This window comes from Pristiophorus japonicus, chromosome 1, assembly GCF_044704955.1.
Source record: "Pristiophorus japonicus isolate sPriJap1 chromosome 1, sPriJap1.hap1, whole genome shotgun sequence".
Taxonomy (NCBI): domain Eukaryota; kingdom Metazoa; phylum Chordata; class Chondrichthyes; family Pristiophoridae; genus Pristiophorus; species Pristiophorus japonicus.
The window spans coordinates 516,934,812-516,962,608 of record NC_091977.1 but is presented as its reverse complement, the minus strand read 5'-3'; the positions used below and the strand labels follow the sequence as shown (position 1 = coordinate 516,962,608).

Here is a 27,797-nt window from a genome sequence, read left to right as displayed (position 1 = left end):
AGGGTTTCAGCAGCAGATGAGCGGAGGCAGAGATGGAGTCAGGTAATGTTGCGGAGATGGAAATCGGTGGTCTTCGTAATGGCACGGATAAGTAGTCGGAAGCTCATCTCCTCCAGGATGTTGATGGTGGGGGAACTCAGCGATGGTAATGGCACTGAATGTCATGGGGAGGTGGTTTGGCTCTCTCTTGTTGGAAATAGTTATTGCCGGTCACACATAGCATGAATATTACATGCCACTTATCAGCCCAAGCCTGGATGTTATCCAAGTCTTGCTGCATCTAGGCATGACCTGCTTCATTATGCAGAATTATGAATGGAGCTGAACACTGCAATGATCCACTTCTGACTTTATGGTGGAGGAAAGGTCACTGATGAAGCAGCTGAAGATAGTTGGGCCTAGGATATTGCCCTGAGGAAATCCTGCAGCAATGTCCTGGGATGAGTACAACAGACACAACTATCTTCCTTTGTGCCAGATATGACTCCAGCCACTGAATATTTTTTTCCCCCCTGATCTCTATTAACTTCAGTTTTACTGGGGCTCAAATGCTGACTCAGTGTCAAGAGCAGTCACTCTCACCTCACCTGAATTCAGCTTTTGTTTTAATGTTTGGACCTCTCTATGTTATGTGATGGGTGTTCTGGAGTAAACTATCTACATATTCCTCCCCTTGCTTATGCTTCGGATTGTCTCCAACCCCTGCTCCAGATTAACAACTGAGTTGGAGTGACTCAACACAGACATTTCCCACAAGTGTGGTCAATCCAGATGGACTCTCTGTCCACAAATTCCCATACTGCAGTCCTGACACACTGGTTGTACTGCCATTATCCACGTTACTGTAATACACACCATTTTATCTCCTTTCATATTGTTGCTTTTTTTATATATATGTCTTTTTGCAAAAATGCATCCTTAAAGCCGTTGTCTCATTTTGTGTTTGCATATAGAAACTAATTTTGAATTCTCAAAGAAATATTTCTTGTTTTATGGTTGTAATTTCTTCCAGAAATCTATTGAGCAATGTGTCGTTTGTCTGCAGCTGTCACTGCTCTCCACTCATTGCCCCTGGAATTCTTGCCGATCATGGACCGAAAACCTGTCCAACCTGAGGGGATGACTCATCAGGGGAAGGCAGCAGCAGCCAAGTTCATGGCACCGTGGGTGGCTCTGCTGCACAAGAGGGCAGGAAAAAGAGTGGGAGAGCGATAGCAATAGGGGATTCAATTGTAAGGGGAATAGATAGGCGTTTCTGCGGCCGCAACCGAGACTCCAGGATGGTATGTTGCCTCCCTGGTGCAAGGGTCAAGGATGGCTCGGAGTGGACGCAGGACATTCTGAAAAGGGAGGGTGAACAGCCAGTTGTCGTGGTGCATATAGGTACCAATGATATAGGTAAAAAACGGGATGAGGTTCTACGAGACGAATTTAGGGAGCTTGGAGCTAAATTAAAAAGTAGGACCTCAAAAGTAGTAATCTCAGGATTGCTACCATTTCCACGTGCTAGTCAGAGTAGGAATCGCAGGATAGCTCAGATGAATACGTGGCTTGAGGAGTGGTGCAGAAGGGAGGGATTCAAATTCCTGGGACATTAGAACCGGTTCTGGAGGAGGTGGGACCAGTATAAACCAGACGGTCTGCACCTGGGCAGGACCGGAACCAATGTCCTAGGGGGAGTGTTTGCTAGTGCTGTTGGGGAGGAGTTAAACTAATATGGCAGGGGATGGGAACCTATGCAGGGAGGCAGAGGGAAATAAAAGGGAGACAGAGGCAAAAGATAGAATGGAGAATAGTAAAAGTGGAAGGCAGAGAAACCCAAGGCAAAAAACAAAAAGCGCCACATTACAGCAAAATTCTAAAGGGGCAAAGTGTGTTAAAAAGACAAGCCTGAAGGCTCTGTGCCTCAATGCGAGGAGTATTCGGAATAAGGTGGACGAATTAACTGCGCAGATAGCAGTTAATGGATATGATGTAGTTGGCATCACGGAGACATGGCTCCAGGGTGACCAAGGCTGGGAACTCAACATCCAGGGGTATTCAACATTTAGGAAGGACAGACAGAAAGGAAAAGGAGGCGGGGTGGCGTTGCTGGTTAAAGAGGAAATTAATGCAATAATAAGGAAGGACACTGGTTTGGATGATGTGGAATCGGTATGGGCGGAGCCACGGAATACCAAAGGGCAGAAAATGCTGGTGGTAGTTGTGTACAGGTCACCAAACAGTAGTAGTGAGGTTGGGGACAGCATCAAACAAGAAATAAGGAATGTGTGCAATAAAGGTACAGCAGTTATCATGGGCGACTTTAATTTACATATTGATTGGGCTATCCAAACTGATAGCAATGCGGTGGAAGAGGATTTCCTGGAGTGCATTAGGGATGGTTTTCTTGACCAATATGTCGAGGAACCAACTAGAGAGCTGGCCATCCTAGGCTGGGTGATGTGTAATGAGAAGGGACTAATTAGCAATCTTGTTGTGCGAGGAAAGTGACCATAATATGGTAAAATTCTTTATTAAGATGGAGAGTGACACAGTGAAATCAGAAACTAGGGTTCTGAACTTAAGGAAAGCTAACTTCAACGGCATGAGGCGTGAATTGGCTAGAATAGACTGGCGAGTGATACTTAAAGGGTTGACGGTGGATAGGCAATGGCAAGCATTTATAGATCACATGGATGAACTTCAACAATTGTACATCCCTGTCTGGAGTAAAAATAAAACAGGGAAGGTGGCTCAACCGTGGCCAACAAGGGAAATTAAGGATAGTGTTAGATCCAAGGAAGAGGCATATAAATTGGCCAGAAAAAGTAGCAAACCAGAGGACTGGGAGAAATTTATAATTCAGCAGGGGAGGACAAAGGGTTTAATTAGGAGGGGGAAAATAGAGTACGAGAGGAAACTTGCCGGGAACATAAAAACTGACTGCAAAAGCCTCTATAGATATGTGAAGAGAAAAAGATTAGGGAAGACAAACGTAGGTCCCTTGCAGTCGGACTCGGGTGAATTTATAATGGGGAACAAAGAAATGGCAGACCAATTGAACAAATACTTTGGTTCTGTCTTCACGAAGGAAGACACAAATAACCATCCGGATGTACTTGGGGACCGAGTGAGAAAGAAGAATTGAAGGATATCCTAATTAGACGGGAAATTGATGGGATTGAAGGCCGATAAATCCCCAGGGCCTGATGGTCTGCATCCCAGAGTACTTAACGAAGTGGCCCTAGAAATAGTGGATGCATTGGTGATCATTTTCCAACAGTCTATCGACTCTGGATCAGTTCCTATGGACTGTAACACCACTTTATAAAAAAGGAGGGAGAGAGAAAACGGATAATTATAGACCGGTTAGCCTGACATCAGTAATGGGGAAAATATTGGAATCAATTATTAAAGTTGAAATAATAGCGCATTTGGAAAGCAGTGACAGGATCGGTCCAAGTTAACATGGATTTATGAAAGGGAAATCATGCTCAACAAATCTTCTAGAATTTTTTGAGGATGTAACTAGTAGAGTGGACAGGGGAGAACCAGTGGATGTGGTGTATTTGGACTTTCAAAAGGCTTTTGACAAGGTCCCACACAAGAGATTGGTGTGCAAAATTAAAGCACATGGTATTGGGGGTAATGTACTGACGTGGATAGAGAACTGGTTGGCAGACAGGAAGCAGAGAGTCGGGATAAACGGGTCCTTTTCGGAATGGGGGGCAGTGACTAGTAGAGTGCCGCAGGGCTCATTCCTTGGACCCCAGCTCTCTTTACAATATACATCAATGATTTGGATGAAGGAATTGAGTGTAATATCTCCAAGTTTGCAGAGGACACTAAACTGGGTGGCGGTGTGAGCTGTGAGGAGGATGCTAAGAGGCTGCAGGGTGATTTGGACAGGTTAGGTGAGTGGGCAAATGCATGGCAGATGCAGTATAATGTGAATAAATGTGAGGTTATCCACTTTGTTTGCAAAAACACGAAGGCAGATTATCTGAATGGTGGCAGATTAGGAAAAGGGGAGGTGCAACGAGACCTGGGTGTCATGGTTCATTAGTCATTGAAAGTTGGCATGCAGGTACAGCAGGCGGTGAAGAAGGCAAATGGCATGTTGGCCTTCATAGCTAGGGGATTTGAGTATAGGAGCAGGGAGGTCTTACTGCAATTGTACAAGGCCTTGGTGAGGCCTCACCTGGAATAGTGTGTTCAGTCTTGGTCTCCTAATCTGAGGAAGGACGTTCTTGCTATTGAGGGAGTGCAGCGAAGGTTCACCAGACTGATTCCAGGGATGGCTGGACTGACATACCGAGGAGAGACTGGATCAACTGGGCCTTTATACACTGTAGTTTAGAAGGATGAGAGGGGATCTCATAGAAACGTACAAGATTCTGACGGGACGGGACAGGTTAGATGCGGGAAGAATGTTCCCGATATTGGGGAAGTCCAGAACCAGAGGACACAGTCTTAGGATAAGGGGTAGGCCATTTAGGACTGAGATGAGGAGAAACTTCTTCACTGAGAGAGTTGTTAACCTGTGGAACTCCCTGCCGCAGAGAGTTGTTGATGTCAGTTCATTGGATGTATTCAAGAGGGAGTTAGATATGGCCCTTACGGCTAAAGGGATCAAGGGGTATGGAGAGAAAGCGGGAAAGGGTACTGAGGTGAAGGATCAACCACGATCTTATTGAATGGTGGTGCAGGCTCGAAGGTCCGAATGGCCTACTCCTGCACCTATTTTCTATGTTTCTATGTAACACAGTGATTATCAGTGGGAGTATTTTTTACATTTGATCTTGGGAAGTTGGTAATGGTGGTGGGGAATGTAGAGGGATGGAAAATATCAGAGGGCCACTAGCCCAACACATAGTTTAAGGGGTCTTTTTTTTTTTATAAACTTCACGAAAGTATAGACTTTTAGGAGATATGATTGCGGTCTATAAAGTAATAAAAAGATGCTCCTATTTGAGCTGGATAGGCTGTGGAGGATAAGAAATAGGAGCAGGAGCAGGCCATACAGCCCCTTCGAACTTGCTCCGCCATTTAATATAATCATGGCTGATCTGATTATAGACTCAGGTCCACTTCCCTGTCCACTCCCCATAACCCCTTATCGGTTTTTGTTATGTTGATTGAGGAATAAATATTGGCTAGGACAATAGTGCCATGGGATCTTTTACATCTACCTGAGAAAGCAGACAGGGTCTCAGTTTAACGTCTCATCCGAAAGACGGCACCTCCGACAGTGCAGCACTCTCTCAGTACTGCACTGGAGGGTCAGTCTAGATTTGTGTGCTCAAGTCCCTAGAGCGGGACTCAAACCCATAATCTCTGACTCAGGTGAGTGTGCTACCCACTGAGCCACAGCTGACGCTATGACAGATGCTACAGGAGTACTTCTTTTTGCAGTCATAGACTTCTGGAATAAGTTGTCAGCATGTGCAGTATTCAGATTTCCTGCAAACATTCAAAAGGGAGCTAGACAAGTTTGAGTACAGACAACCATAAGTCTTAAACTCAGTTTGTGACATTCAAAGCCACCTAATTATGGCCTTTCAAAAAAACTTGTCACTTTAAAAGAAAACAAAATAGGGTTTTGGGCTCCCTATTTGACTCTGAATCTTCCTTCCACTCCCACAACAAACAAATTGTGCTAATACATAGTGTTACATCTCATCCATGAATAATGTCAGAGCATGACTGAATTATCTTCAGAGAGAGGGCAGAAAACAAGTAGAAAAAAAAAGTTAGAGGCAGCCTTTTTTCTAGAAATCATACTGATATAATATGAAGTTCTACTTCAGCAACATGACTGGGTAGCCCATCATATCAATTCATGAGGTCACTGAAACAGAATTTCATGACATTATATTGGGCAATTTTGCACAAAATGTTTACTTTCCAGACACCTCTGCCGCTTGAACTGTGAAACTTAACTTTCTCTAGACACAAGTGAATTTATTTTCCTACAATTGTGAAAATGTTGATGAAAAATTCACCGTGCCAGTTAATCCTGGCCTCAAAATTAGCAAAATATATTTTAGAACTACTGTTCTTCCAATTTTCAGGTTTCCCGAGATTGTCCCCCCCATCTCCAATTCTCTTTCCTGTATTAACCCTCCACACAATCTGAAGCACAACAACCATGGCAGGCTGCAGTACCAACCAGAGGGCATGATCTTAGAATAAGGGGCCGCCCATTTAAAACAGAGATGAGGAGAAATTTCTTTTCTCCATGGGTTGTAAATCTGTGGAATTCGCTGCCTGAGAGCTGTGGAAGCTGGGACATTGAATAAATTTAAGACAGAAATAGACAGTTTCTTAAATGATAAGGGGATAAGGAGATAAGGGGTTATGGGAAGCGGGCGGGGAAGTGGAGCGGAGTCCATGATCAGATCAGCCATGATCTTATTGAATGGCGGAGCAGGCTCGAGGGGCCGTATGGCCTACTCCTGTTCCTATTTATGTTCTTATTAAGTGGAGAGCGCATCTCACAAGAAATATTAAATCATCAAACATGCATTCAAATCCCACAGAAGGATTTTTCTACATTACAAAAAAGTGACTACACTTAAAGTTAGCCTGTTGGAATAGTTTTAGATTTCTACTGAAAATCATGAAGTATCAGCTTTAAGTCGGATGAGACCGGTTGTTTAGAATGCATGGTAAATAGAATTCAAAACTATTAGATTACACAATCTCTGCATTGGATAACCAAGTAGCCCATCAGTTCCAGATTATAGCAAATTTGAAACCAAAGTCTGCCTCATCACCAGCTATAGTTTGGTACAGGAAAAACAGCATAGGTTTCAGAAGTAAATGTGCAAGTACAGCCTTATAACTTACCAGGACCCAAAATCTGTGTACCTGACTCCCTTTGTGTTTTGATCCTTCTACAACCTTAAAAGACAATGCTAAGCATCACCTAATCACTACTTCCCAAATTACATAACCTTCTATTTTACTTTTATCGACATGGTGTTCTGCACCACATGCCTTGGCCCTTCATGTTTTTTTCTCAATTTAAAAAAATGCAGCGGGAAGGAAACAATTAGGCATCCTACACAGAAAATAGTACTAATTTTGCCCCTTAAATGTTGTGGTCATACATTAATCACTAGCAGTGCAATTCTCTCATCTGGTGGAATTGTGGGGGGGAAAGGGAGGGAGGCACGTAGAGAACAACACGGATTTAAAAATATACAACAAATAAAACTTGCAGAAGTAGCTGGAGTCTTTTACTAACATAGTGCTTATCATGTGTGTTGCTGCAGTTCCAAAAACTGCAGAGAAAGCAGGTTTCAGCAAGATGGTGGTGGCAATGCAGTTAGCTTCAAATCCAAAGCCTAAAGAGAAGAAAAACATATCTTGGCCTGACTGCTATCCAGAGGGCCCTGTTGGAAATACAAGTACACCTATGTAAATGTTTGACAAGTTCAGAAATGAGCTTGTTTTTCACATCTCATTCTACTGACATCAATATCACTGACCATGTAACCATGTGGCAGTATACAGAAGAGAGAAAGAGTAAGGGTTAAACAAAAGGAAAAAAAAACACTCCAGTAACATTTCTATACTGACAAAAGATGTACTCTTGAAAACAAAATTTAGCTTTATTCGTTGAGCCTTCTAAGAGTAACAAATGCCACACAAATGATCAGCCTCACCACACTCGATCACAACCAAACCATGAAAAGCAGTGCCAATTGAAACTAATGACATGAAAACACAGCTTATGTTCAAGTCTGAAGACCTTTGCTTTACTCGTGAGCCCAGCTGAGTTACTAAAATGGAATATGGCCAGACACCTGTGGAGTCTAAGTCGTGAAAGAAAGTCTTTTAAAAATGGACACCAATTCGATCATTAAAATCCAAATTTGAAAATGAGGCATTCAAAATCAAATGTGCATATTTGATTTTTATGCATGTACAAAGCAGTTTTTCGCTCCAAAAATGTAAATAGAGCCTTTTATTATATTGGATAAAAAGGGAATAAATCATTCTCTTATCCAAGTAGTTCACACCTACAGTCATATAATGACTGGATTAACTGGAGTGACAGACATGACTAAGCCAAGTGCATCAACTAGTGTATACGTGCTGCCCGAGAAAATGAGTCAGACTGCAGGCAAGTGGCAAATGGCAACCAGCCTACACAGCTGTTTGCAAAATGGTAGCCCTGCCAGAGTTTAATATATAAACTGACTGATCAGTAGTAATAGAAATGTAACATTAGAATATCAATACTACAACTCTTGTGTTCCCTATTAATTTCCCAAGTTATTGGTGCATTTATTGTAACCCCCAAAACTTGGAATTTTCTTGTGCACTATCCTTATTACCCTTTTCAGCACCTTTCCATCTCTTTTTTTTCTCCTTAAATGGCATGGAGGAAGTTTTTCTCCCTTTAGCTGTAATTTAAAAAATAAAATCCAATCACTACAATATATGTTGCCTTTCTGAATTATTTAAACACTACCATATGTTGAAAGTGCATTTCAAAAGAGTAACACTGTCTCATACAATCACATTATCTTACAAAAATAATTAAAATGCTTGCAAGAAATGCAGAAAAATAGAAACCGAATTGCTAGTTAATTAAAACATTCGCCTTTCTGGGACTTGAGTTCAAGTCCAGCTAGTCAGATGGAATGAAAGTAAATTAGGTTATCTTCCAAATCGCAGAAAGGGTTCAACAAGAAATTAGTTTAGATAGTTTCTATCCAGTAGTCAGTGGCAAAGTAAATACCACTAATTCAGCACAAACTGGCTATCTCATTCAAAGACCATGAATTATGCTGGTATGGAAAATGCAAACATCGTGTCTGTGCAGCAGGGGTGCCAGTTTGTAGTTGGACTAAGAGATATTGGGAAGAGACAACTATTCCCTGGCAACACATCCTATGCTGTATCAGCCTTGGAAATCTTGAAGTTGACAAACATTCCAATGCTCTGAATTATCAACCCCTTTAGTCACGAGGTAAAATGTTGTCCAAAAATAGAAAAATCAAAGTAGGAATCATCTTGGGTAAAGCACTGATTATTTGTACTGTACTTTTTCTGTCCTTCTGTGCATGCAACCTGTCGAGACTCTGCCCCAACCTGAAGTGTGGGCCAGAACCAGAGGTAGGGCCCTGCAATCATTCCGACCATGTTCCGAGAGCTTCCGTGGGGGGGTTAAGGAGGGGAGGGAGGGAGAGGGGGCGGGTTAAGGAGGGGGGAGGGACGAGCGAGAGACGGGGGAGGGACGAGCGAGAGACGGGGGAGGGACGAGCGAGAGACGGGGGAGGGACGAGCGAGAGACGGGGGAGGGACGAGCGAGAGACGGGGGAGGGACGAGCGAGAGACGGGGGAGGGACGAGCGAGAGACGGGGGAGGGACGAGCGAGAGACGGGGGAGGGACGAGCGAGAGACGGGGGAGGGACGAGCGAGAGACGGGGGAGGGACGAGCGAGAGACGGGGGAGGGACGAGCGAGAGACGGGGGAGGGACGAGCGAGAGACGGGGGAGGGACGAGCGAGAGACGGGGGAGGGACGAGCGAGAGACGGGGGAGGGACGAGCGAGAGACGGGGGAGGGACGAGCGAGAGACGGGGGAGGGACGAGCGAGAGACGGGGGAGGGACGAGCGAGAGACGGGGGAGGGACGAGCGAGAGACGGGGGAGGGACGAGCGAGAGACGGGGGAGGGACGAGCGAGAGACGGGGGAGGGACGAGCGAGAGACGGGGGAGGGAAGAGCGAGAGACGGGGGAGGGAAGAGCGAGAGACGGGGGAGGGAAGAGCGAGAGACGGGGGAGGGAAGAGCGAGAGACGGGGGAGGGAAGAGCGAGAGACGGGGGAGGGAAGAGCGAGAGACGGGGGAGGGAAGAGCGAGAGACGGGGGAGGGAAGAGCGAGAGACGGGGGAGGGAAGAGCGAGAGACGGGGGAGGGAAGAGCGAGAGACGGGGGAGGGAAGAGCGAGAGACGGGGGAGGGAAGAGCGAGAGACGGGGGAGGGAAGAGCGAGAGACGGGGGAGGGAAGAGCGAGAGACGGGGGAGGGAAGAGCGAGAGACGGGGGAGGGAAGAGGGAAGAGCGAGAGACGGGGGAGGGAAGAGCGAGAGACGGGGGAGGGGGTGGGAAGAGCGCGAGACGGGGAAGGGGGGAGGGAAGAGCGAGAGACGGGGGAGGGGGAGGGAAGAGCGAGAGACGGGGGAGGGGGGAGGGAAGAGCGAGAGACGGGGGAGGGGGAGGGAAGAGCGAGAGACGGGGGAGGGGGGAGGGAAGAGCGAGACACGGGGGAGGGGGGAGGGAAGAGCGAGACACGGGGGAGGGGGAGGGAAGAGCGAGACACGGGGGAGGGGGGAGGGAAGAGCGAGACACGGGGGAGGGGGGAGGGAAGAGCGAGACACGGGGGAGGGGGGAGGGAAGAGCGAGACATGGGGGAGGGGGGAGGGAAGATTAATTATTTTTGAAGGCTAACATCCCAAAAAATAATCCGAACTTTTTTAATCAGTATGTAACAAGCCCAATAGGAGAGTGGGTGGTTTTGGATTTAGTTTTGGGGAATGAAGCTGGGCTGGTGGAAGGGGTATTAGTGGGAAAGCACTTGGGTGCCAGTGACCATAATTCAGTCAGATTCAAGATAGTTATGGATAAGGACAAGAATCGACCAGGAAAAAAGTCCCAAATTGGAGAAAAGCTAACTTTGCTAAGTTGAGGAGTGATTTGGTCACAGTGAACTGGAAACAGCTACTTGTACGTAAATCAATGTCGGAACAGTGGGAGGCATTCGAGGAGGAGATCCGGAAAGCTCAGGCCAAACATATGCCCTTCAAGAAAAAAGGGTGGGAATAACAATTCTAGAGCCCCTTGGATGTCGAGGGACTTACAGGGGAGAATAAAGAAAAAAGGGAAGCTTGTGTCACATACCAACGGCTAAATACTATGGAAACTTGAGGAATATAGAAAGTTGAGATAAAATTAAAAAGGATATTAGGAATGCTAAGAGAGAGCATGAAAAATTCTTGGCTAGTAAAATTAAGGAAAACCCAAAGATGTTCTATAAATATATTAAGAGCAAGAGGGTAACTAAAGAAAGGATAGGGCCTATTAGAAACCATGAGGGTAATCTTTGTGTGGAGACGGAAGATGTTGGTATCGTTCTTAAATGAATACTTTGCGTCCGTTTTCACAAAGGAAAGAGGCAATGTAGATACTGCTATCAAGGAGGAGTGTGAAATTCTGGATGAAAAAAAGTGAGAGAGGAGGTATTAAGGGGGTTAGCAGCTATGTAAATTGATAAGTTCCCAGGCCCAGATGAAATGTAGCCCAAGCTGTTGAGCAAAGTAAAAGAGGAACTAGCAGGGGCTTTGACCATCATTTTCCAGTCCTCTTTGGAGTCAAGCATGGTGCCGGAGGACTGCTAATGTGATACCCTTATTTAAGAAGGGAGAAAGGGATAGGCCGACTAATTACAGGCCTGTCAGCCTAACCCCAGTGGTGGGAAAATTATTGGGAAAAATCCTGAAAGACAGGATGAATCTACATTTGGAAAGGCAAGGATTAATTAGGGACAGTCAGCACAAATTTGTTAAGGGAAGATCGTGTTTGACTAACCTGATTGAATTTTTTGAGGAGGTAACCAAGAGGGTCGATGAGGGTAGTGCGTACAATGTATAGTATATGACCTTTATCAAAGCTTTTGATAAGGTCCCACATGGTTGACTGGTCACGAAGGTTAAAGCCCATGGGATCCAGGGCAAAGTGGCTAGTTGGATTCAAAAATAGCTTTGAGGTAGGAAACAAAGGGTAATAGTTGATGGATGTTTGTGTGACTTGAAGAATGTTACCAGTGGGGTTCCACAGGGCTCAGTACTGGGTCCCTTGCTTTTTGTGGTATATATCAATGATTTAGATTTGAATTTAGGGAGTATGATTAAGAAGTTTGCAGATGACATTAAAATTGGCTGTGTGGTTGATAATGAAGAGGAAAGTCATAGACTGCAGGAGGATATCAATCTACTGGTTAAGTGGGCAGAGCAGTGGCAAATGGAATTTAATTCAGAGAAGTGTGAGGTAATGCACTTGGGGAGGGTGAATGAGGGTATACACATTAAGTGGTAGGCCACTTAATAGTGTAGATGAACAAAGGGACCTTGGAGTGCTTGTCCACATCTCCCTGAAAGTAGGCGGCCAGGTGGATAGGTGGTTAAGAAGGCATAAGAATACTTGCCTTTATTAGATGAGGCATAGAATATAAGAGCAGGGATGTTATGCTTAAATTGTATAATACTCTGGTTAGGCCACAGCTGGAGTACTGCGTGCAGTTCTGGTCGCCATATTATAGGAAAGACATGATTGCACTAGAGAGGGTGCAGAGGAGATTTATTAGGATGCTGCCTGGAATGGAGAATCTTAGCTATGAGGACAGATTGCCTGCACTTGTTCTCATTGTAACAGGAGGTTCAGAGGAGACCTCATTGAGGTGTACAATTGAGGGGCCTGGATATAGTGGATAGCAAGGACCTATTTCCCTTGGTGGAGGGGTCAATTACAAGGGGGCATAGTTTTAAGGTGGTTGGTGGAAGGCTCAGAGGGGATTTGAGGGGGGGGGGCTTCTTCACACAGAGCATTGTGGGGGTCTGGAACTCACTGCCTGGAAGGGTGGTGGATTTGAAATCCCTCACCACATTTAAACGGTGCTTGGATGGGCACTTGAAGTGCCGTAACCTGCAGGGTTACGGACCTAGAGCTGTAATTGGGATTAGACTGGATAACCTCTTGTTGGCCGGCGCAGATACGATGGTTAAGTACTGCAGGGAATCGAATACGGCCAGGGTGATCACCTGGACTGGTTTCGATCGCCTGGATGGGTCGGAGAGGAATTTTCCCAGATTTTTTTCTCCCCAATTGGCCTCTCCCAGATCACATGGCTCCGGTTGGGGTGGAGTTGTAGAATGTTTCAGTGTATGGGGTGTCGCAGTTGTGTGGGGTGGACTGGTTGCTCTTTACCTTGCCGTCATTGTTCATAGGTTTATATGGAACCTTCAGAGCTGCTGACTGAGGCCGTGTGGCTCTGTGGGCCGGCGCGGACACGATGGGCCAAAATGGCCTCCTCCTGTGCTGTAAATTTCTATGTTTCTATGAACTGAATCGCAGAATTAAGTGCACATTGCTGAGGTATCAATCTATTGCCTGCACTTATTGCAATACTGTAGAATGATTTTAAAATGTTTATGTATTTAATATTCTAAACACAATTGAAAAATCAAACTGTTTTTGTAATCCTGCTCAAAAATATGCCCCTATACTTCACCCAAGGACAGGATCAGGTTTGACGCTTGTTTGGTAAGCATGCCCATCAACATTGACCATGCAGTTTCAAATGTAAAAAGTCAGGACATAGACAAACTACTAAAACAGTACATAGAAGTGAATTTTTAGAAAAATCAAAGGGGATAAAATTACTGGGCCTCATTATAGTCTTATAAATCAGTGGCTTTCAAACCTCCAGGAGAAATTTTTTTTTAAATGAAGGGACGGTGTGGAGCAAAAAAACTTCAAGCAATACCGTACGTTTCAATAGTGCTCTTCAAATAAAGAAAACATAGGCAGGAAAAAGAAATGGGTGAAAATAGTGGCAGAGAAATTTTGGAGCAAACATTGCTGACAGCAGAAATATAGTGACTGACAAAATAGCCATTGATGGTGTAGTAGAGTGAACGGGAGGTAAAGGGTAACCAAGTGCTAAAAACGTGGAGGAGGAAAACTACTCAAAGTGAAGCAAAGCTGTGGAAGAATATTAAAAAAAAGAGGTACTTGAAGTCAAATTTCTCAGACACCAAGATCCTGTGAAGCTTGGCAAGGACGGGGTTGACAAGTTTGCATGCTTTTTATGGAGGAGATGGTACAAGTCTCAGAATTATGAATATGGTGGAAGTCTGTGGAGGATGGAGTGTAGATGGCTGCGTAAAAAAGTGTTGGAGGAATCAATTCTTGAGGGGAGGAAAGTGTGATAAGGATTTTATAATGAGGAAGAGGTGGGCCTACAGGCAGACAATGCTGCTGATGAAAAGCACAAAGGAAAGTGGATACCTTCAGTTGAAAAGCCAGCACCAGCATAGGCGATGGACTGAATGATCTGTCTCTGGTCTGTAATTTCTATGATTCTAGATCTCGGCATTAGACAACACAGGAAACAAGGTTCAAATGAAACAGGATGTAGAGGTTCTAAATCTAGATTTAGTCTGATAAGACTGATGGAGTTGAGCTTAGAGGCACATCAGTGGTGGTAGGAGCCTAAGGAGAAAAGTTCTATGTTAGTAAAATTGAATCTAAGGAAATTTCAACTCGTCCACAATTTAATGTTTCAGCTAAAATCTTTTTATTTTCAGTACTCCTTCAATCTGGTTTCCATTTTCTCTCCTGCCTGTCCCAGAGCAGTCATTAGATCTCTTCCAATGTTTTCTTCTTCCGTGCCCAGTCATCTATTTTGTCTTCTCAGGGCTACATACACAATCCCCTTTTTCTTCATTTATATGCCGCCCATAGTGACATTATCGGCAAGCACAGAATCAGATTTTGCCATGTTTAATATCACCAATATTTAGCTGAAGAAAATTTTGACTCATCCATAATTTAATCATCAGACAGGCAGTTGGAGAGTATAGCAACAGCTTTGACATCAATGGTGCAGGCAGAGAGGTCGAGTTGGGTTATTATCGTAGAAGCTGACCCTGTGTGCTTGTGGGTGGTGTCACCATGATATAGTATATAAAAAAATGAAGAGAGAATTTGTGTCTCGATCAGTTTAGCCCACCCTCAATGCTATCCTGCTCTTAGACATTAAGAATGAGATAGGACAGTCTAAGAATACAGCCTTCAGCACAGATAACAAATGTGCCCATTAAAATCAACCCCTTCAACTTGTATACCAAATGTGGTTCAAATTCAAAGACACAGGAAAGTGATATTTGGCTTGGGCTCAAATCAGGCACTTAAAATAGTATTTTTCCATCAAACTGCTGGGAGAAAAAAATCTGAAGTATCCAATGACTAAAGTCTGGAAGCTCACTCTATAAATGTCTATATGAGATTTGCATTGTTCTAAAAAGCAGAAATGAAAAAGCCTGTCACAAGAAACAATATCCAGCACCAAGATTCTATATAATGAACAAGTACATAAATCACAGCGCTTTTTCCATATGCCCTGCGTATTTTTTTTTGGGGGGGTGGGGAGATAAATTAATGCCATCAGGAGCTGTCAGAGTCTGCAGTATGAAGTGTTTCGTAGCCCTCGTTTTAAGCTACAAATGCCAGTTTGCAAGAGCTGATTCTAGCCTTACTGAATTCAAGAGCACAATATTTGCGCATAACACTATAAATAAAGCTTTTAAAAGCAACATAAAATCATTTCCTGTTTACAGTAAACTGGTCCGGATTCTCTTCGTGATCTAAATCCGATTTCACAGACACACACAGAAAAATCACGATTTACGAAGATTTAAAATGTCTGCATTCCCGAGAGAATTGTAATTCGTACTACCAGACTGTGATGTTATACCGTAATTAAATCTAAGGAATTAAGTTAAATCTACTTCTTCATTTCCGATACATTTCCAAAGCATGTTTAGATGATTATTAAAAAAAACTTCCATTTAATTATCAACAGATTTGATTTGAATCACTTTCCCTTTTTTCTCCCCATAACCTACCTCAACCAACCTGTGCCTCGATCATCCAACACTTAAAATGAAATAAATGGTTGACTAGTCTCAGTTTCTTCCCTTCTTTGCACCGGCATCATGTCATTATGAGATTACTGGTATTATTTGCCAAACGGATTCGGACAACCCACATACAATGCTGCCTTACCACCCAGCGACTACAAGCATAAAGCCATTTTAGTTCAGTATAGTCGCGTCACCACTACCGTCCCTCAGAAAGCTGCAGCATTTTTAAGAGAAATTGCTGTCGAATCATATCTCATTGTCTTCAAATTAAAGAGATAGTATTCCCTTCAACATAAACCTTAAAATCTCAACAGCATTGAAAGTATATATAAACAAAAAGCTTTAAAGGGGTCTCCTTGTAAATTATTTGCTTCAAAATAAAACGTAAAATCCCAACAGCATTTATAAAGAAACATAAACCTATATATTAACAAATAAAGCTTTAAACGGGTCACCTTGTAAACTACTTCCTTCAATATAAACCTTAAAATCTCAAACACCATTGAAAAAAAACACAAACGTATATATTGTTAAAAAAACATATTAGCAAGAAATAAAGCTTTAAAAGGGTCTCCTAGTAAACCATTTCCTCAACATAAACCTTAAAATCTTTTCCAACAGCATTTGGAAAAACACAAACATACAGATTAGCAACAAATAAGGGTCTCCCCTCTCTACTGCAATCGTCATTATACAGTTATCTGTGCAAATATTTACTCCACAATCATAAGGGGAGGGGAGGGAGAGACTCTTAAAATGGGCTGGGAAAAATCTAAAACAAAAAGAAAATCCCAACAAAAAGAAAATCCCCCCAAAAAGCGAAGGGACATTACATTAAGCAATGTAAAAGTTGTTCTTTTTTCCACCCACCCCCCCAGCTCATCACACACACCTCCTGTTTCAGTCAGTCCAACCGCACAACACACAATATCCGATTGCTAGCGCGGGCCTTCGCTTCGCTCTTTTCCATTAAAACATCATTTTCGGCCTTTACCTTTTCGAAGGGACGTGTGAAGAAACGCGTTGAAAATTTCAGGACTGGGACGGAGGAAGGGAGAGGGGGGGGGGGGGGGAAGGTGGAGGGGGGAGAAAAAAAAACACAATTCACGCTGTCGAACCCCCACCAGGGAAAGCACGAGAATAACTATAACGTATTTTTGTTTATATATATTATTATTATAATAAAGCGAGAGAAATTATAAACGGCGAGACCTTTGATAAGGTTCCATCTCCGGGACGGCCTTTGACTTTCCGCGGGCCCAACGTTTCCTCTGGTTGGACGGAGTCGCGTCACGTGACCCGCCAGCCGAAGACTTTTGTTACGGGCCGTCTGATTGGCTGCTTTCCGGACGTCAGCCCGGCCTGGTCTGGTCAACGATTTACAATTTAAAAGGAATCCCGCTTCAGAGGAAAAAAAATAATAATATATTATGTACAATTCTCCTGGATAGGCGACAGATATATATATATATATTTTTTTTTATAAGCGGTTTGTATTGTTAAAAGTTCACCAACAACGGCAGCGAACCGCCAGTTCCCGGCATTCACCGGCGATCCGTGACGTAACGTCTTCGAAGAGACTGGAATGTTCTAGAAAAGGAAGGGGCTCTGCGGCGAGGCAAAGAGCTAGCAGTTGTCGAAGACCGGCTTGAAAAACTTTATACAATTTAAAAAAAATGTAAAGTTCGTTCGTTAGCGCAATTAGTTTTTTTTTTAGGACCCACGAAACGGTTGGTGAATTATAAGTGAGCGAATGTCGCTTTTTTGATATGTGTGTCGGTGGGGCTGGAGGTCGGTTGGGGGAAGAGTTGACAACGACGCGAGGTCCCTTGAGACGATGTTGGTTGCTACTGTTTCTTTTAAGGTGGGGGTTGGGGAAGTAGAGAGGATGTGCGCAGGCGCCGTAGCTTGCGGCGAACTGCTGCTTGTGGGTGAAGGATTTGCGCAGGCGCCGTAGCTTGCAGCTGCTTGTGGGTGAAGGAAGGGTTTGCACCGGCTACTTGAAGTAGTTGATTGTGACGTAGGTGTGGGGAGGGGGAGGAGGGGGGGGAAAGAAAGGATTTGCGGCAGTTGCTTTGTGAGTGCGCTTTGATCGACGGAGACTGACTGGGTGGGTGAAAGAGAAGGGTTTACGCAGGCGCAGAAGCAATTGTGGGGGGAGGGGGCTGTCTGGTAATGGCTTGTCGCAGTGTACGTAGACGCTCGATGGAGAGGAGGAAGCGGGAGGAAGAGTGTTGTGTAGGGGGAGGGGTGGGGTTAACGAACCTTTGGTCTCCTTGGAGCTTGGCAGCGGTACGCGCAGGCGCGGGATGGGGATTCCCGCGGCTCCCGATTATACGGTGTGTGGGGGAGGGGGAGATGGTGGACAATATGCGCCATCTGCAGCTGGGTGGTTCAGTGCAGGCAAAATACCGCCAATGATGCAAAGACACAGTTTGGATAACGGTTGCAGCTGAAGATTTGTAGGTGGGAGTGTTGTGTGTGCTGGCGAAGGGAGGGGAAGCTTGGCGGCTGTCTGTCTGGGAACGTTGTGCGCACGCGCGGTCCTGGCTTTGGAAAGTAATGGGTGAAGTGGAAAGTCCATCAGGTTACATGAGTGTTGGGAATGTTGCGGGCAAGAATTGAGGTGTAAATTTAGTTGTGCGAGGGGAAGTTTTTCAGTTGTACTACTTTGTTTGTTGAAGTCAAAAAAACATCCAATGTCAATGGGCAAAATGTAATCGTAATCCATGTAGCTGGAAAACCCAAATTTGTGCTTTAGTATATATTTTTATAAGTAGGAGTACGCACTTCCTGTATACGCATATGTAGATTGTGAACTTATTGACGGTATTTTTAAATGACGTATTCGTGATTTCTGTATGCTTAATGCAGTACTTAATAAAATTATTGTGCATTAATATGCTTTGTGATTTTTTTTTTTAATTAAAATATATTGGCCCAGAAGGTTTTAAGATAGCTGATCATTTTAACACGTTTGGAGTTTTTGACTACGTTGTCAATAATGTTTACTCGATTTTCGGAAATGTTAGACAATGCAATCCTTTGAGCGATTTATAAATTGTCAACATTCAACGACAAAACTGCATTCTTATTTTGTCTTGTCTAAATTTACAGTTCGGATTCGGTTTGAAGCACTTTATATACCATTTAAAATAAATGCTCATAAGGAAAGAATAGATGTAGCTAATACACTCCCTTTATTTTCGTTTTCTACGACTGGTTGAAAAATACATTGAACATCCGCATTTCCGTCCGAACTGAAGCAATGCCGTTTTTAAGGTCATTAGCTCGAAAACACTTGGTCACCTTGACCTAGTATCGTATAGCACGTGTTTGTTTTAGTACCTTTTACTAATGCATATTACAATTCACTTTTTACTCCGATACAAATTTGTGGTTTTATAATCGGGTCTGTGTTCACGGAGGCAGAAGACTTGAGACATACGCTATTTTTAGTTAAGCGGGGATAACTCACTGATGCAGATGCTTCATGAGTATGTATTTTGTACAACTTGCTGCACGATAAATTTTGATTATTAGATGTGAGTTCTTGAAATGAAAATGTAATGTGTAGTACAAGTTTTATGTTGGTAATAAAAACATTTTACAAAATGCTAGGATAAGATGGTTGCTCGTAGTGCAGTAAATGCAACAAAGATTTTTTTTAAAACCTAACCTATTCTAAAATTAGCAATCTTAATGGTACTTGGAATAAATTTAATATTTTTCCTTATCTAAGCGCCGTTTTATTAATACATAAAACGGGTTTCAAGTCCCTACACTGATTCCTTGCTGAGGAATAGTTTGGAATGCGTCAAGTGCTTCTGTAACAATTCTTGCAAGTCTCTTCTTGGGCGGTCCCTCGGATGGAGAATGACTGGCTTCCATGCCAAAAAGGATTAGTTCACAGGTGTTTCAATGAAGGACCTAATATTCCAGGTCCTGAACTGCATATTGAAGGGTAGAAGATGCTTGTGTGTGAATTTTTTTAACGTGTGGTGGCCGTTGCGCACCAACCACAGAGGGCTTGAGAGCATTAGGTCTTGGTCCAGTGGCAAGGGTTAAAACCAAGACCAGCTCTGCTGAACGGACATAGTGCGCATACGTTGCAGTGTGGGCTGGCCCCTGCAACCTGATCACATCGCTCTGCGATCTCTTGCTCCTTTGCCCCGACCTCGCCGCTTCTGAGATTCCTGCCTATGCTCCAATCATCAACCTGGGTTATGGTGACATCCAATCCATTGTCTCCCGCCTGCACCAGCTCGCGCTGTACCCTGTAGTGGTATGCTCCTTATAAGGCCTGCGGCAGAACATCTTGCCAGTCTAGGCAGTGTTAACAGGCTATTCATTAATGGCAATAGCACAGTCAACAATTTTGTTGAACCTATGAATCAAGTGCAACCTTGTTAAAGAGGCACTAAAACTGACAATTAAACTTTTAACTTTAAATGGTCAAATTAAAATTTGGTTGTTGGGGGTGATGATGCACTCTGGCGCCTACCTCTGTGGAAGGCTGAGAGTACTGGCAGACATCGTATGCTCCATCTCTAGGGACATCCTGGCTCGAATGTAACTGCGGGGGAGGGGCAGGTAGTCGGGCTGAACAACCACCCACTGCCTGGACCAGTTAATGGCCACGCCCAGGAGCAGGGCAACAGCACAGTCAAGTCAGATCCTCTCCGCTCACCTGATATCCACACAAACTGAAAGCAGGGTCACTCAACTGAACAAGAAGCTTGTCAGCTATTTTCTCTTCCCCCACCCTGACACTGAGGCTAATTACACAGTTTCTAATCACAAACTGGGAATTTATTGCAAATTTGGGTTTGATCCAGTTACTGATGGTTGCCATACAATATTAAATGCTTTTGGATGGAATAGGTTAATGATTTAAGCAGTGTAGAATTTTGTCCCTTCAGACTTTATAAAACCTATATGGCAAGTACAAAATAGCATTCCTAAGTCTTGTTTGAGCAGCGGAGGGGAAAAAACTGAACCAAAATCAGCAGTCAAAACCTTAGCTGAATCACAACATATTAAATGCTTGTGGAAAGCATTCCAGTGGAATGTGCTCTTAGTGATCACATTGATCTAATGCTCAAATTGTGCTTGCCAAAACCCACTTACATTAACTGCATTTTCCATCCGTCATGCTAATCAGTTTTGTACTAGACTCTCCATTTACCTTCTGATGCGGTCACCGCTCACGACCACCTTCTGATGTTGTTTTAATGCTGATGAGCAGCTGAGACTTTAAACAATAGAGCAATAAGCTATAAAAGCCCTGATATGCTGCTGCTTCATTTTTAAAGTCAGTGCTATAACTTACACTTTTGAATGTTGTTCCATTCATTGCTGTCAACCTAAAAGGTGATGTGGTTTCTGACCAGAGCTTTAGGATAATAGCAACAAATTGAATAAAATGAGACTATTTCATATATATGGCTTTTAAAACTTTATAAACCTTTAAAATAGTGTATCTGCAGCACACACTAACTTGCATAGAATATGGACACAACTATTTGTGCTAATAAAATGGCCTCTGTGTCTGGCTCACCATTATTACATGGCCTATTGCAAATTGGTCCCCTTGGAGGATAAGCCACACCTTGAAGTTTCTCTGGACTGTATAAATGGAACCGCCCAGCCCAAGTTCTGACTGACTTTGCGAATTGTAATTTGATCCATTCTGACATCTGAAGCCATAGAGGACAGATCTCAAACAACACAGCAAAAACTTCCCAGGTTCCAGCCGCAGTCCCCTACCCCAGTGCAAGTCTTGCCTCTCCCAGCCACCGTCCCTTACCCCAGCGCAAGTGCATGACCTTACCCCCTCCCCCGACAATCAAAGATGGGGCAGTGTGTGTGGATTGTCAACAGGTTTATTGGGTATAAAGTGAATAGTGACAGTGTCGTGACATCTGGATTTCATCCACTCCAACGATGTCCCTTGTAACACACGCACAGAGTTTTCCGAGAAATCGGGTGTGGGTGTAAAGGAGGTTGGAAGAACGTGATCTGTCTTCCCTGAGTTTCCCTCAAATCCCACACCTACCGACCTGTGTGTGTGTCTCTGTCTCTCCCCACCTCCTGGTGCTCTCTCTCTGCCACTGGTTCGGAGAAACAGCGTGATCAATTGCGGGGCCCCACTTCCAGTTGGGGGCAGAGTCCAACAGGCGCAGAAGGAACAGAAAAGTATTAATCACTCTGATACAATATACAGCACAGAAACAGGCCATTTGGCCCAACTAGTTTGTGCTGGTGACCAGTATCGTATAGCAGGTGTTTGTTTTAGTACCTTTACCAATGCATATTACAATTCACTTCACACTAGTCTCCTCCCATTCCATCTATCTATCTCTGTCTTTCAGCGTATCTTCCTATTCACCTTTCTCTCGGTGTCTCTCTCTCTCTCCCTCCCCCCTAAAGATTGGTATCTGCAAATTGATCATTGTTACTTATTCCCAAGTCCAAATCATTAATATAAAGCGGTGTTCAACAAGTGGTCCCAGCACTGGTTCTTGAGACACAGCTTTCCTCCTTCCTCTAATTTGTATAATTACCCTTTTACCTGTACTCTTTTTTTTTTTTAAAGCCAACTTTTATAGTCCCTTTGAATTTAAAAAAAGTCTCCAAAGAATTTAGGACAAAAAATAGATGGATACCAAGCAGTGCTGGGAAAAGGTTCAGGGCTCGTGACGAAAGCAAGATCAAAGGGGTGGGTTTTGATGGAATGAAGAGAGGTAGGGAGGTATGGAATACGGGGAGAGCATTCCAGGGTATGGGACAGAGACACCATTGTCTGGTTGCTGTCTAGTATGGCAGCTAAGTAAAAGCAGAATAGTAGTCAGAAGTGGAAGGCATTTTTAAAATTGACACTCATTTATACTTACACTCCTTGAATCATAAGTGGCATAAATATGAAATGCTGTATTCAGATCATGGTTGGTGCAATGTGTCATGGAAGCAAAAAATGTATAACTGTAGTGCTGCATATGTTGTATTTTAGTTTTGCTTCAATTCATTTTAGTTGCCACACTGGGTAGTGCACCAAATACACATAGCTGTGTGCTTGATTTGTATTCCACAGTAAAGGAAAGCTGGTAGTTCCCCTGTTGGCTCATCTAATGTTTGTGAAACATACGGACCAGGAGGGTCCCAGGTTTGATCCCTTTACACTGAGGCTCACTGTCTAGGCTTGCTTTTTTTTAAAATGGGGTGAGATACTGACTGGTTTGCATGTACCTGCAGAGCCATACCCGAACTTGATGAGACATAAGATAAAGTAGGGAATGGCTTTGTGTTGAAGATCTGTGTTTGTATGCTGCTTTTATTTTGCTTGGCTGTTTGTTATATCATAACATCACTATTTAATTTTGTTATATCATAACATCACTATTTAGTTTTGTATTAATGAGTAGTCGGCATTTTAAGGGAGTCCCACTTCAATCTGCATCATTCAATTCCCAATTTATAATTAGGATGTTGCATTTTTTTGTACAAAATATATTGTATAGATTAGCACACTTTGTACTTATGAAATTATTTTTCATATTTCCACACACCAGTGGCCACAAAAGGCAGCTGTGTTTTAACTTTATGGATATCTGTTGTCAATCTGGGTCACAAGGGTAATTTTTTTTCACTTTGAAGCTGTGCTCTGCTTTTAGTTTTCCTTTTCTGGAGCCTGAAGATGCAGATTTCCTTAGCATTTCTAATGCTCCCTCAGCTGAATCTGATTTTTTTTTTAAATAGAATACTGCGTGTGTGGTGCAATATGATTCCACTGATACTGCTGTCTTTTTTGTGCATTTGTAATGTCAATCCGCTTAGTTACTTCTGTTCTACTCCCTCCCTGTCCAGTGTCCTCTATATGTACTTGAAAGCTATCGGGTTATCCTTTGTTCAACCTGCTCTAGCTATGAATAATGGACTTGTTAAATACGTCACAATCAAAACTGCAACAGTTTTCCACTTACTGTTGACAGGATAATAACATTTTGAATGCTGGATGAAATAGCTAAATACTGTGCATTGCCCTTTCGCAGATGGACTTTATGTTTTTATTTATTCATTCACAGGATGTGGGTGTCGCTGACAAGGCTAGCATTTATTGCCCATCCCTAATTGCTCTTGAGAAGAAGGTGTGCTGACTTTTTGAACCACTGCAGTCTGTGTGATGCAGGTTTTCCCACAGTGCTGTTGGGTAGAGAGTTAATACCGAGTATTTAAAGGAATGATAAAACTAAAGGTGTATCTCTGGAATACTTATCCTTAGCATTTGCGAGCATTTGAGTACGTTGTGGTTTTTATTTTAAATATGCTACTCCACTAAATGCATGATGGGATAAGCCTAGTTGTTTTGAGACCAAGATGATGGTCCTGCCAATAATGGGCAAGCTGGTCAAAAAGGGTGGGGCTAACAAATCTAGAGACCCCTGGGTGTCAAAGGACTTACAGGGTAAGATAAATAACGAAAGGGAAACTTATGACAGATACCGAGAACTCAACACTGCAGAAACACGGAGTATAAGAAGTTTAATTAATAAAGATATCAGGAAAGTAAAGAGCATGAAAGAATGTTGGCAAGTAAAATCAGGGAAAACCCATAGGATCCAGGGCAAAGTGGCAAGTTGGATCCAAAATTGGCTGAGGCAGGAAGCAAAGGGTAATGATTGGGTTTTTTTAATGACTGGAAGGCTATATCCAGTGGGTTTTTGCAGGGTTTCATTGCTGGGTCCCTTGCTTTTTGTGGTATATATCAATGACTTGGACTTAAATGTTGGGAGTATAATTAAGAAGTTTGCAGGTGACACTAAAATAGGCTGTGTGGTTGATAATGAAGAAGAAAGCTGCAGACTGCAGTAAGATATCAATGTGGTGGGCAGAACAGTGGTAAATGGAATTCAATCTGGATAAGTGTGAGGTAATGCATTTCGGGAGGTCTAACGAGGCAAAGGAATTCACATTAAATGGTATGACGCTGAAAAGTGTAGAGGAACAAAGGAACCTTGGAGTGCAGGTCCACAGATCCCTGAAGGTAGCAGGCCAGGTGGATAAGGTGGTTAAGAAAGCCTACGGAATATTTGCCTATTAGTCGAGGCATGGAATACAAGAGCAAGGAGGTTATGCTTGAACTGTATAAAACACTATTTAGGCCACAGCTGGAGTATTGTGTGCAGTTCTGGTCACCACATTGCAGGAAAGATGTGATTGCACTGGAAAGGGTGCAGAGGAGATTTACAAGAATGTTGCCTGGACTGGAAAATTTTGGCTATGAGGAAAGATTGGAGATGCTAGGTCTGTTTTCTTTGGAACAGAAGATGCTGAGTGGAGACCCGATTGAGGTGTGTAAAATGATGAGGAGCCTGGATAGAGTGGATAGGAAGGACCCGTTTCCCTTGGCAGAGGGGTCAACAACTAGGGGGCATAGATTTAAAGTAATTGGGGGGTGGTTTAGAGGAGATATGAGAGGGTAATTTCTTCACCCAGAGGGTGGTGGAGGTCTGGAACTCATTGCCTGAAAGGATGGTAGAGGCAGAAACCCACACATTTAAAAGATACTTGGATGTGCATTTAAAGTGCCGTAACCTACAGGGCTACGGCCCAAGAGCTGGAAAGTGGGATTAGGCTGGATAGCTGTTGGTCGGCCGACGCAGACATGGGCCAAAATGGTCTCCTTCTGTGCTGTAACTTTCTATGATTTTAAGAAAATTGGTAGCCGTTTAAAATGGTTTTATTTAAATAAAAGCCATATGGATTTAAAAGTTATGACCACCTGAGTCAGAAGGTTGTGCGTTCAAGTCCCACTCCAGAGAATTGAGCACATAAATCTCGGCTAACACTGCTGTGCAGTACTGAGGGAGTGCTGCACTGTTAGAGATGCCACCTTTCGGATAAGGCATTAAACCGAAGCCCCATCTGCTCTCTTAGGTGGACATAAAAGATCCCATGGCACTATTTGGAAAAAGAGCAGGGGAGTTATCCCCAGTTACCTGGCCATTTATCCCTCAATCAACATCACTAAAAAAAACAGATTATCTGGTCATTATCACATTGCTGTTTGTGGGAGCTTAATGTGTGCAAATTAGCTGCTGTGTTTCCTACATTACAACCGTGAACACTTCAAAAAGTACTTCATTGGCTGTAAAGCACTTTGGGACGTCCAGTAGTCGTGAAATGCGCTAAAAAATGCAAGTTTTTTTTTTACATGATCTTGACATATATAACTGTTTAAGAATTAAACTAAAACACAGCACTAGGGTTTATTTGGAGTTATGGAATCTTTTCTACAGGCCATGTCCCTGTGACCTTTCTGGATAAGGGTGGACAACAACCTACAGAACCTTCAGAGCCAGTGTGTTGGGAGTCATGTGACATAAGCCATTTTAGTTACTTTCAGGAGCAAGATATGTGTTTATGCTGTTAAACCTGTTCTCTGTAGCTCAGTGGTATACTTGAAGACTAATTTTTAACCTAAGCTGCTGGGCAAATTGATCCAGAATCCAAATTAAATGAACAGTATAAAAGCAGCTTCTAGTTCTTTTTCCCAAATTTTCCTCCTTCCCTTACTTCTGCCTGCCCTACAAAAATATGTATGCTGAATTTTAGTTGGGTTAAGTTCCGTGTTATAGTGACAATGAACTACTTCATGGTAATTAATAACATTTGGAAAGGGGTACAGGTATATGGTGAAAGAAAGATTGCATTTAAATAGCAATCTCCGGACATCCCAAAGTGCTTTACAATCAAAGAAGTACTTTTGAAGTGTAGTTACCGCTGTAATGTAGGAAATACAGCCGTGTGTTAACCTCAAACATAGAAACATAGAAAATAGGTGCAGGAGTAGGCCATTCGGCCCTTCGAGCCTGCTCTGCCATTCAATGAGTTCATGGCTGAACATGCAACTTCAGTACCCCATTCCTGCTTTTTCGCCATACCCCTTGATCCCTCTAGTAGTAAGGACTTCATCTAACTCCTTTTTGAATATATTTAGTGAATTGGCCTCAACAACTTTCTGTGGTAGAGAATTCCACAGGTTCACCACTCTCTGGGTGAAGAAGTTCCTCCTCATCTCGATCCTAAATGGCTTACCCCATGTCCTTAGACTGTGACCCCTGGTTCTGGACTTCCCCAACATTGGGAACATTCTTCCTGCATCTAACCTGTCTAAACCCATCAGAATTTTAAATGTTTCCATGAGGTCCCCTCTCATTCTTCTGAACTCCAGTGAATACAAGCCCAGTTGATCCAGTCTTTCTTGATAGGTCAGTCCCGCCATCCTGGGAATCAGTCTGGTGAACCTTCGCTGCACTCCCTCAATAGCAAGAATGTCCTTCCTCAGGTTAGGAGACCAAAACTGTACACAACACTCCAGGTGTGGCCTCACCAAAGCCCTGTACAACTATAGCAACACCTCCCTGCCCCTGTACTCCAATCCCCTCACTATGAAGGCCAACATGCCATTTGCTTTCTTAACCGCCTGCTGTACCTGCATGCCAACCTTTAATGACCTTTAATGACATGACACCCAGGTCTCTTTGCACCTCCCCTTTTCCTAATCTGTCACCTTTCAGATAATAGTCTGTCTCTCTGTTTTTACCACCAAAGTGGATAACCTCACATTTATCCACATTATACTTCATCTGCCATGCATTTGCCCACTCACCTAACCTATCCAAGTTGCTCTGCAGCCTCATAGCAACCTCCTCGCAGCTCACACTGCCACCCAACTTAGTGTCATCCGCAAATTTGGAGATACTACATTTAATCCCCTTGTCTAAATCATTAATGTACAGTGTAAACAGCTGGGGCCCCAGCACAGAACCTTGCGGTACCCCACTAGTCACTGCCTGCCATTCTGAAAAGTCCCCATTTACTCCTACTCTTTGCTTCCTGTCTGACAACCAGTTCTCAATCCATGTCAGCACACTATCCCCAATCCCATGTGCTTTAAAACTATGCACGGCGCTGGCAGCTATTCAACTTGACTTTGGAATCTTGCGTCGGTGTTTTAGAAGTAGCCCGTTGATATTTAGAGTATGGCAACAGAATTATTGTATGCTGACCTTTTCTTAAACATGTCTGTAAATATG

The 27,797-nt window shown here is 43.4% G+C and overlaps 1 protein-coding gene across 5 annotated transcripts in view; it reads right to left on the bottom strand.

Annotated features, from left to right (window-relative positions):
- Positions 1 to 17,301, bottom strand: part of ankrd12 (ankyrin repeat domain 12) — a 304,379-nt gene extending 287,078 nt beyond the window's left edge. For 3 of the 5 annotated variants that reach the window (XR_011596100.1, XM_070896030.1, XM_070896060.1), the window contains exons 1-2: positions 17,215 to 17,301; positions 16,912 to 17,100 (exon numbers count right to left, since the gene is read on the bottom strand). The gene's annotated coding sequence lies outside the window, so the exon portion shown is untranslated. Of the gene's footprint in view, positions 1 to 16,591; positions 17,101 to 17,214 lie in introns of those variants that run through there. The other 2 variants (XM_070896039.1, XM_070896048.1) reach the window with 2 other exon arrangements.
- Positions 17,302 to 27,797: the final 10,496 nt, after the last annotated feature.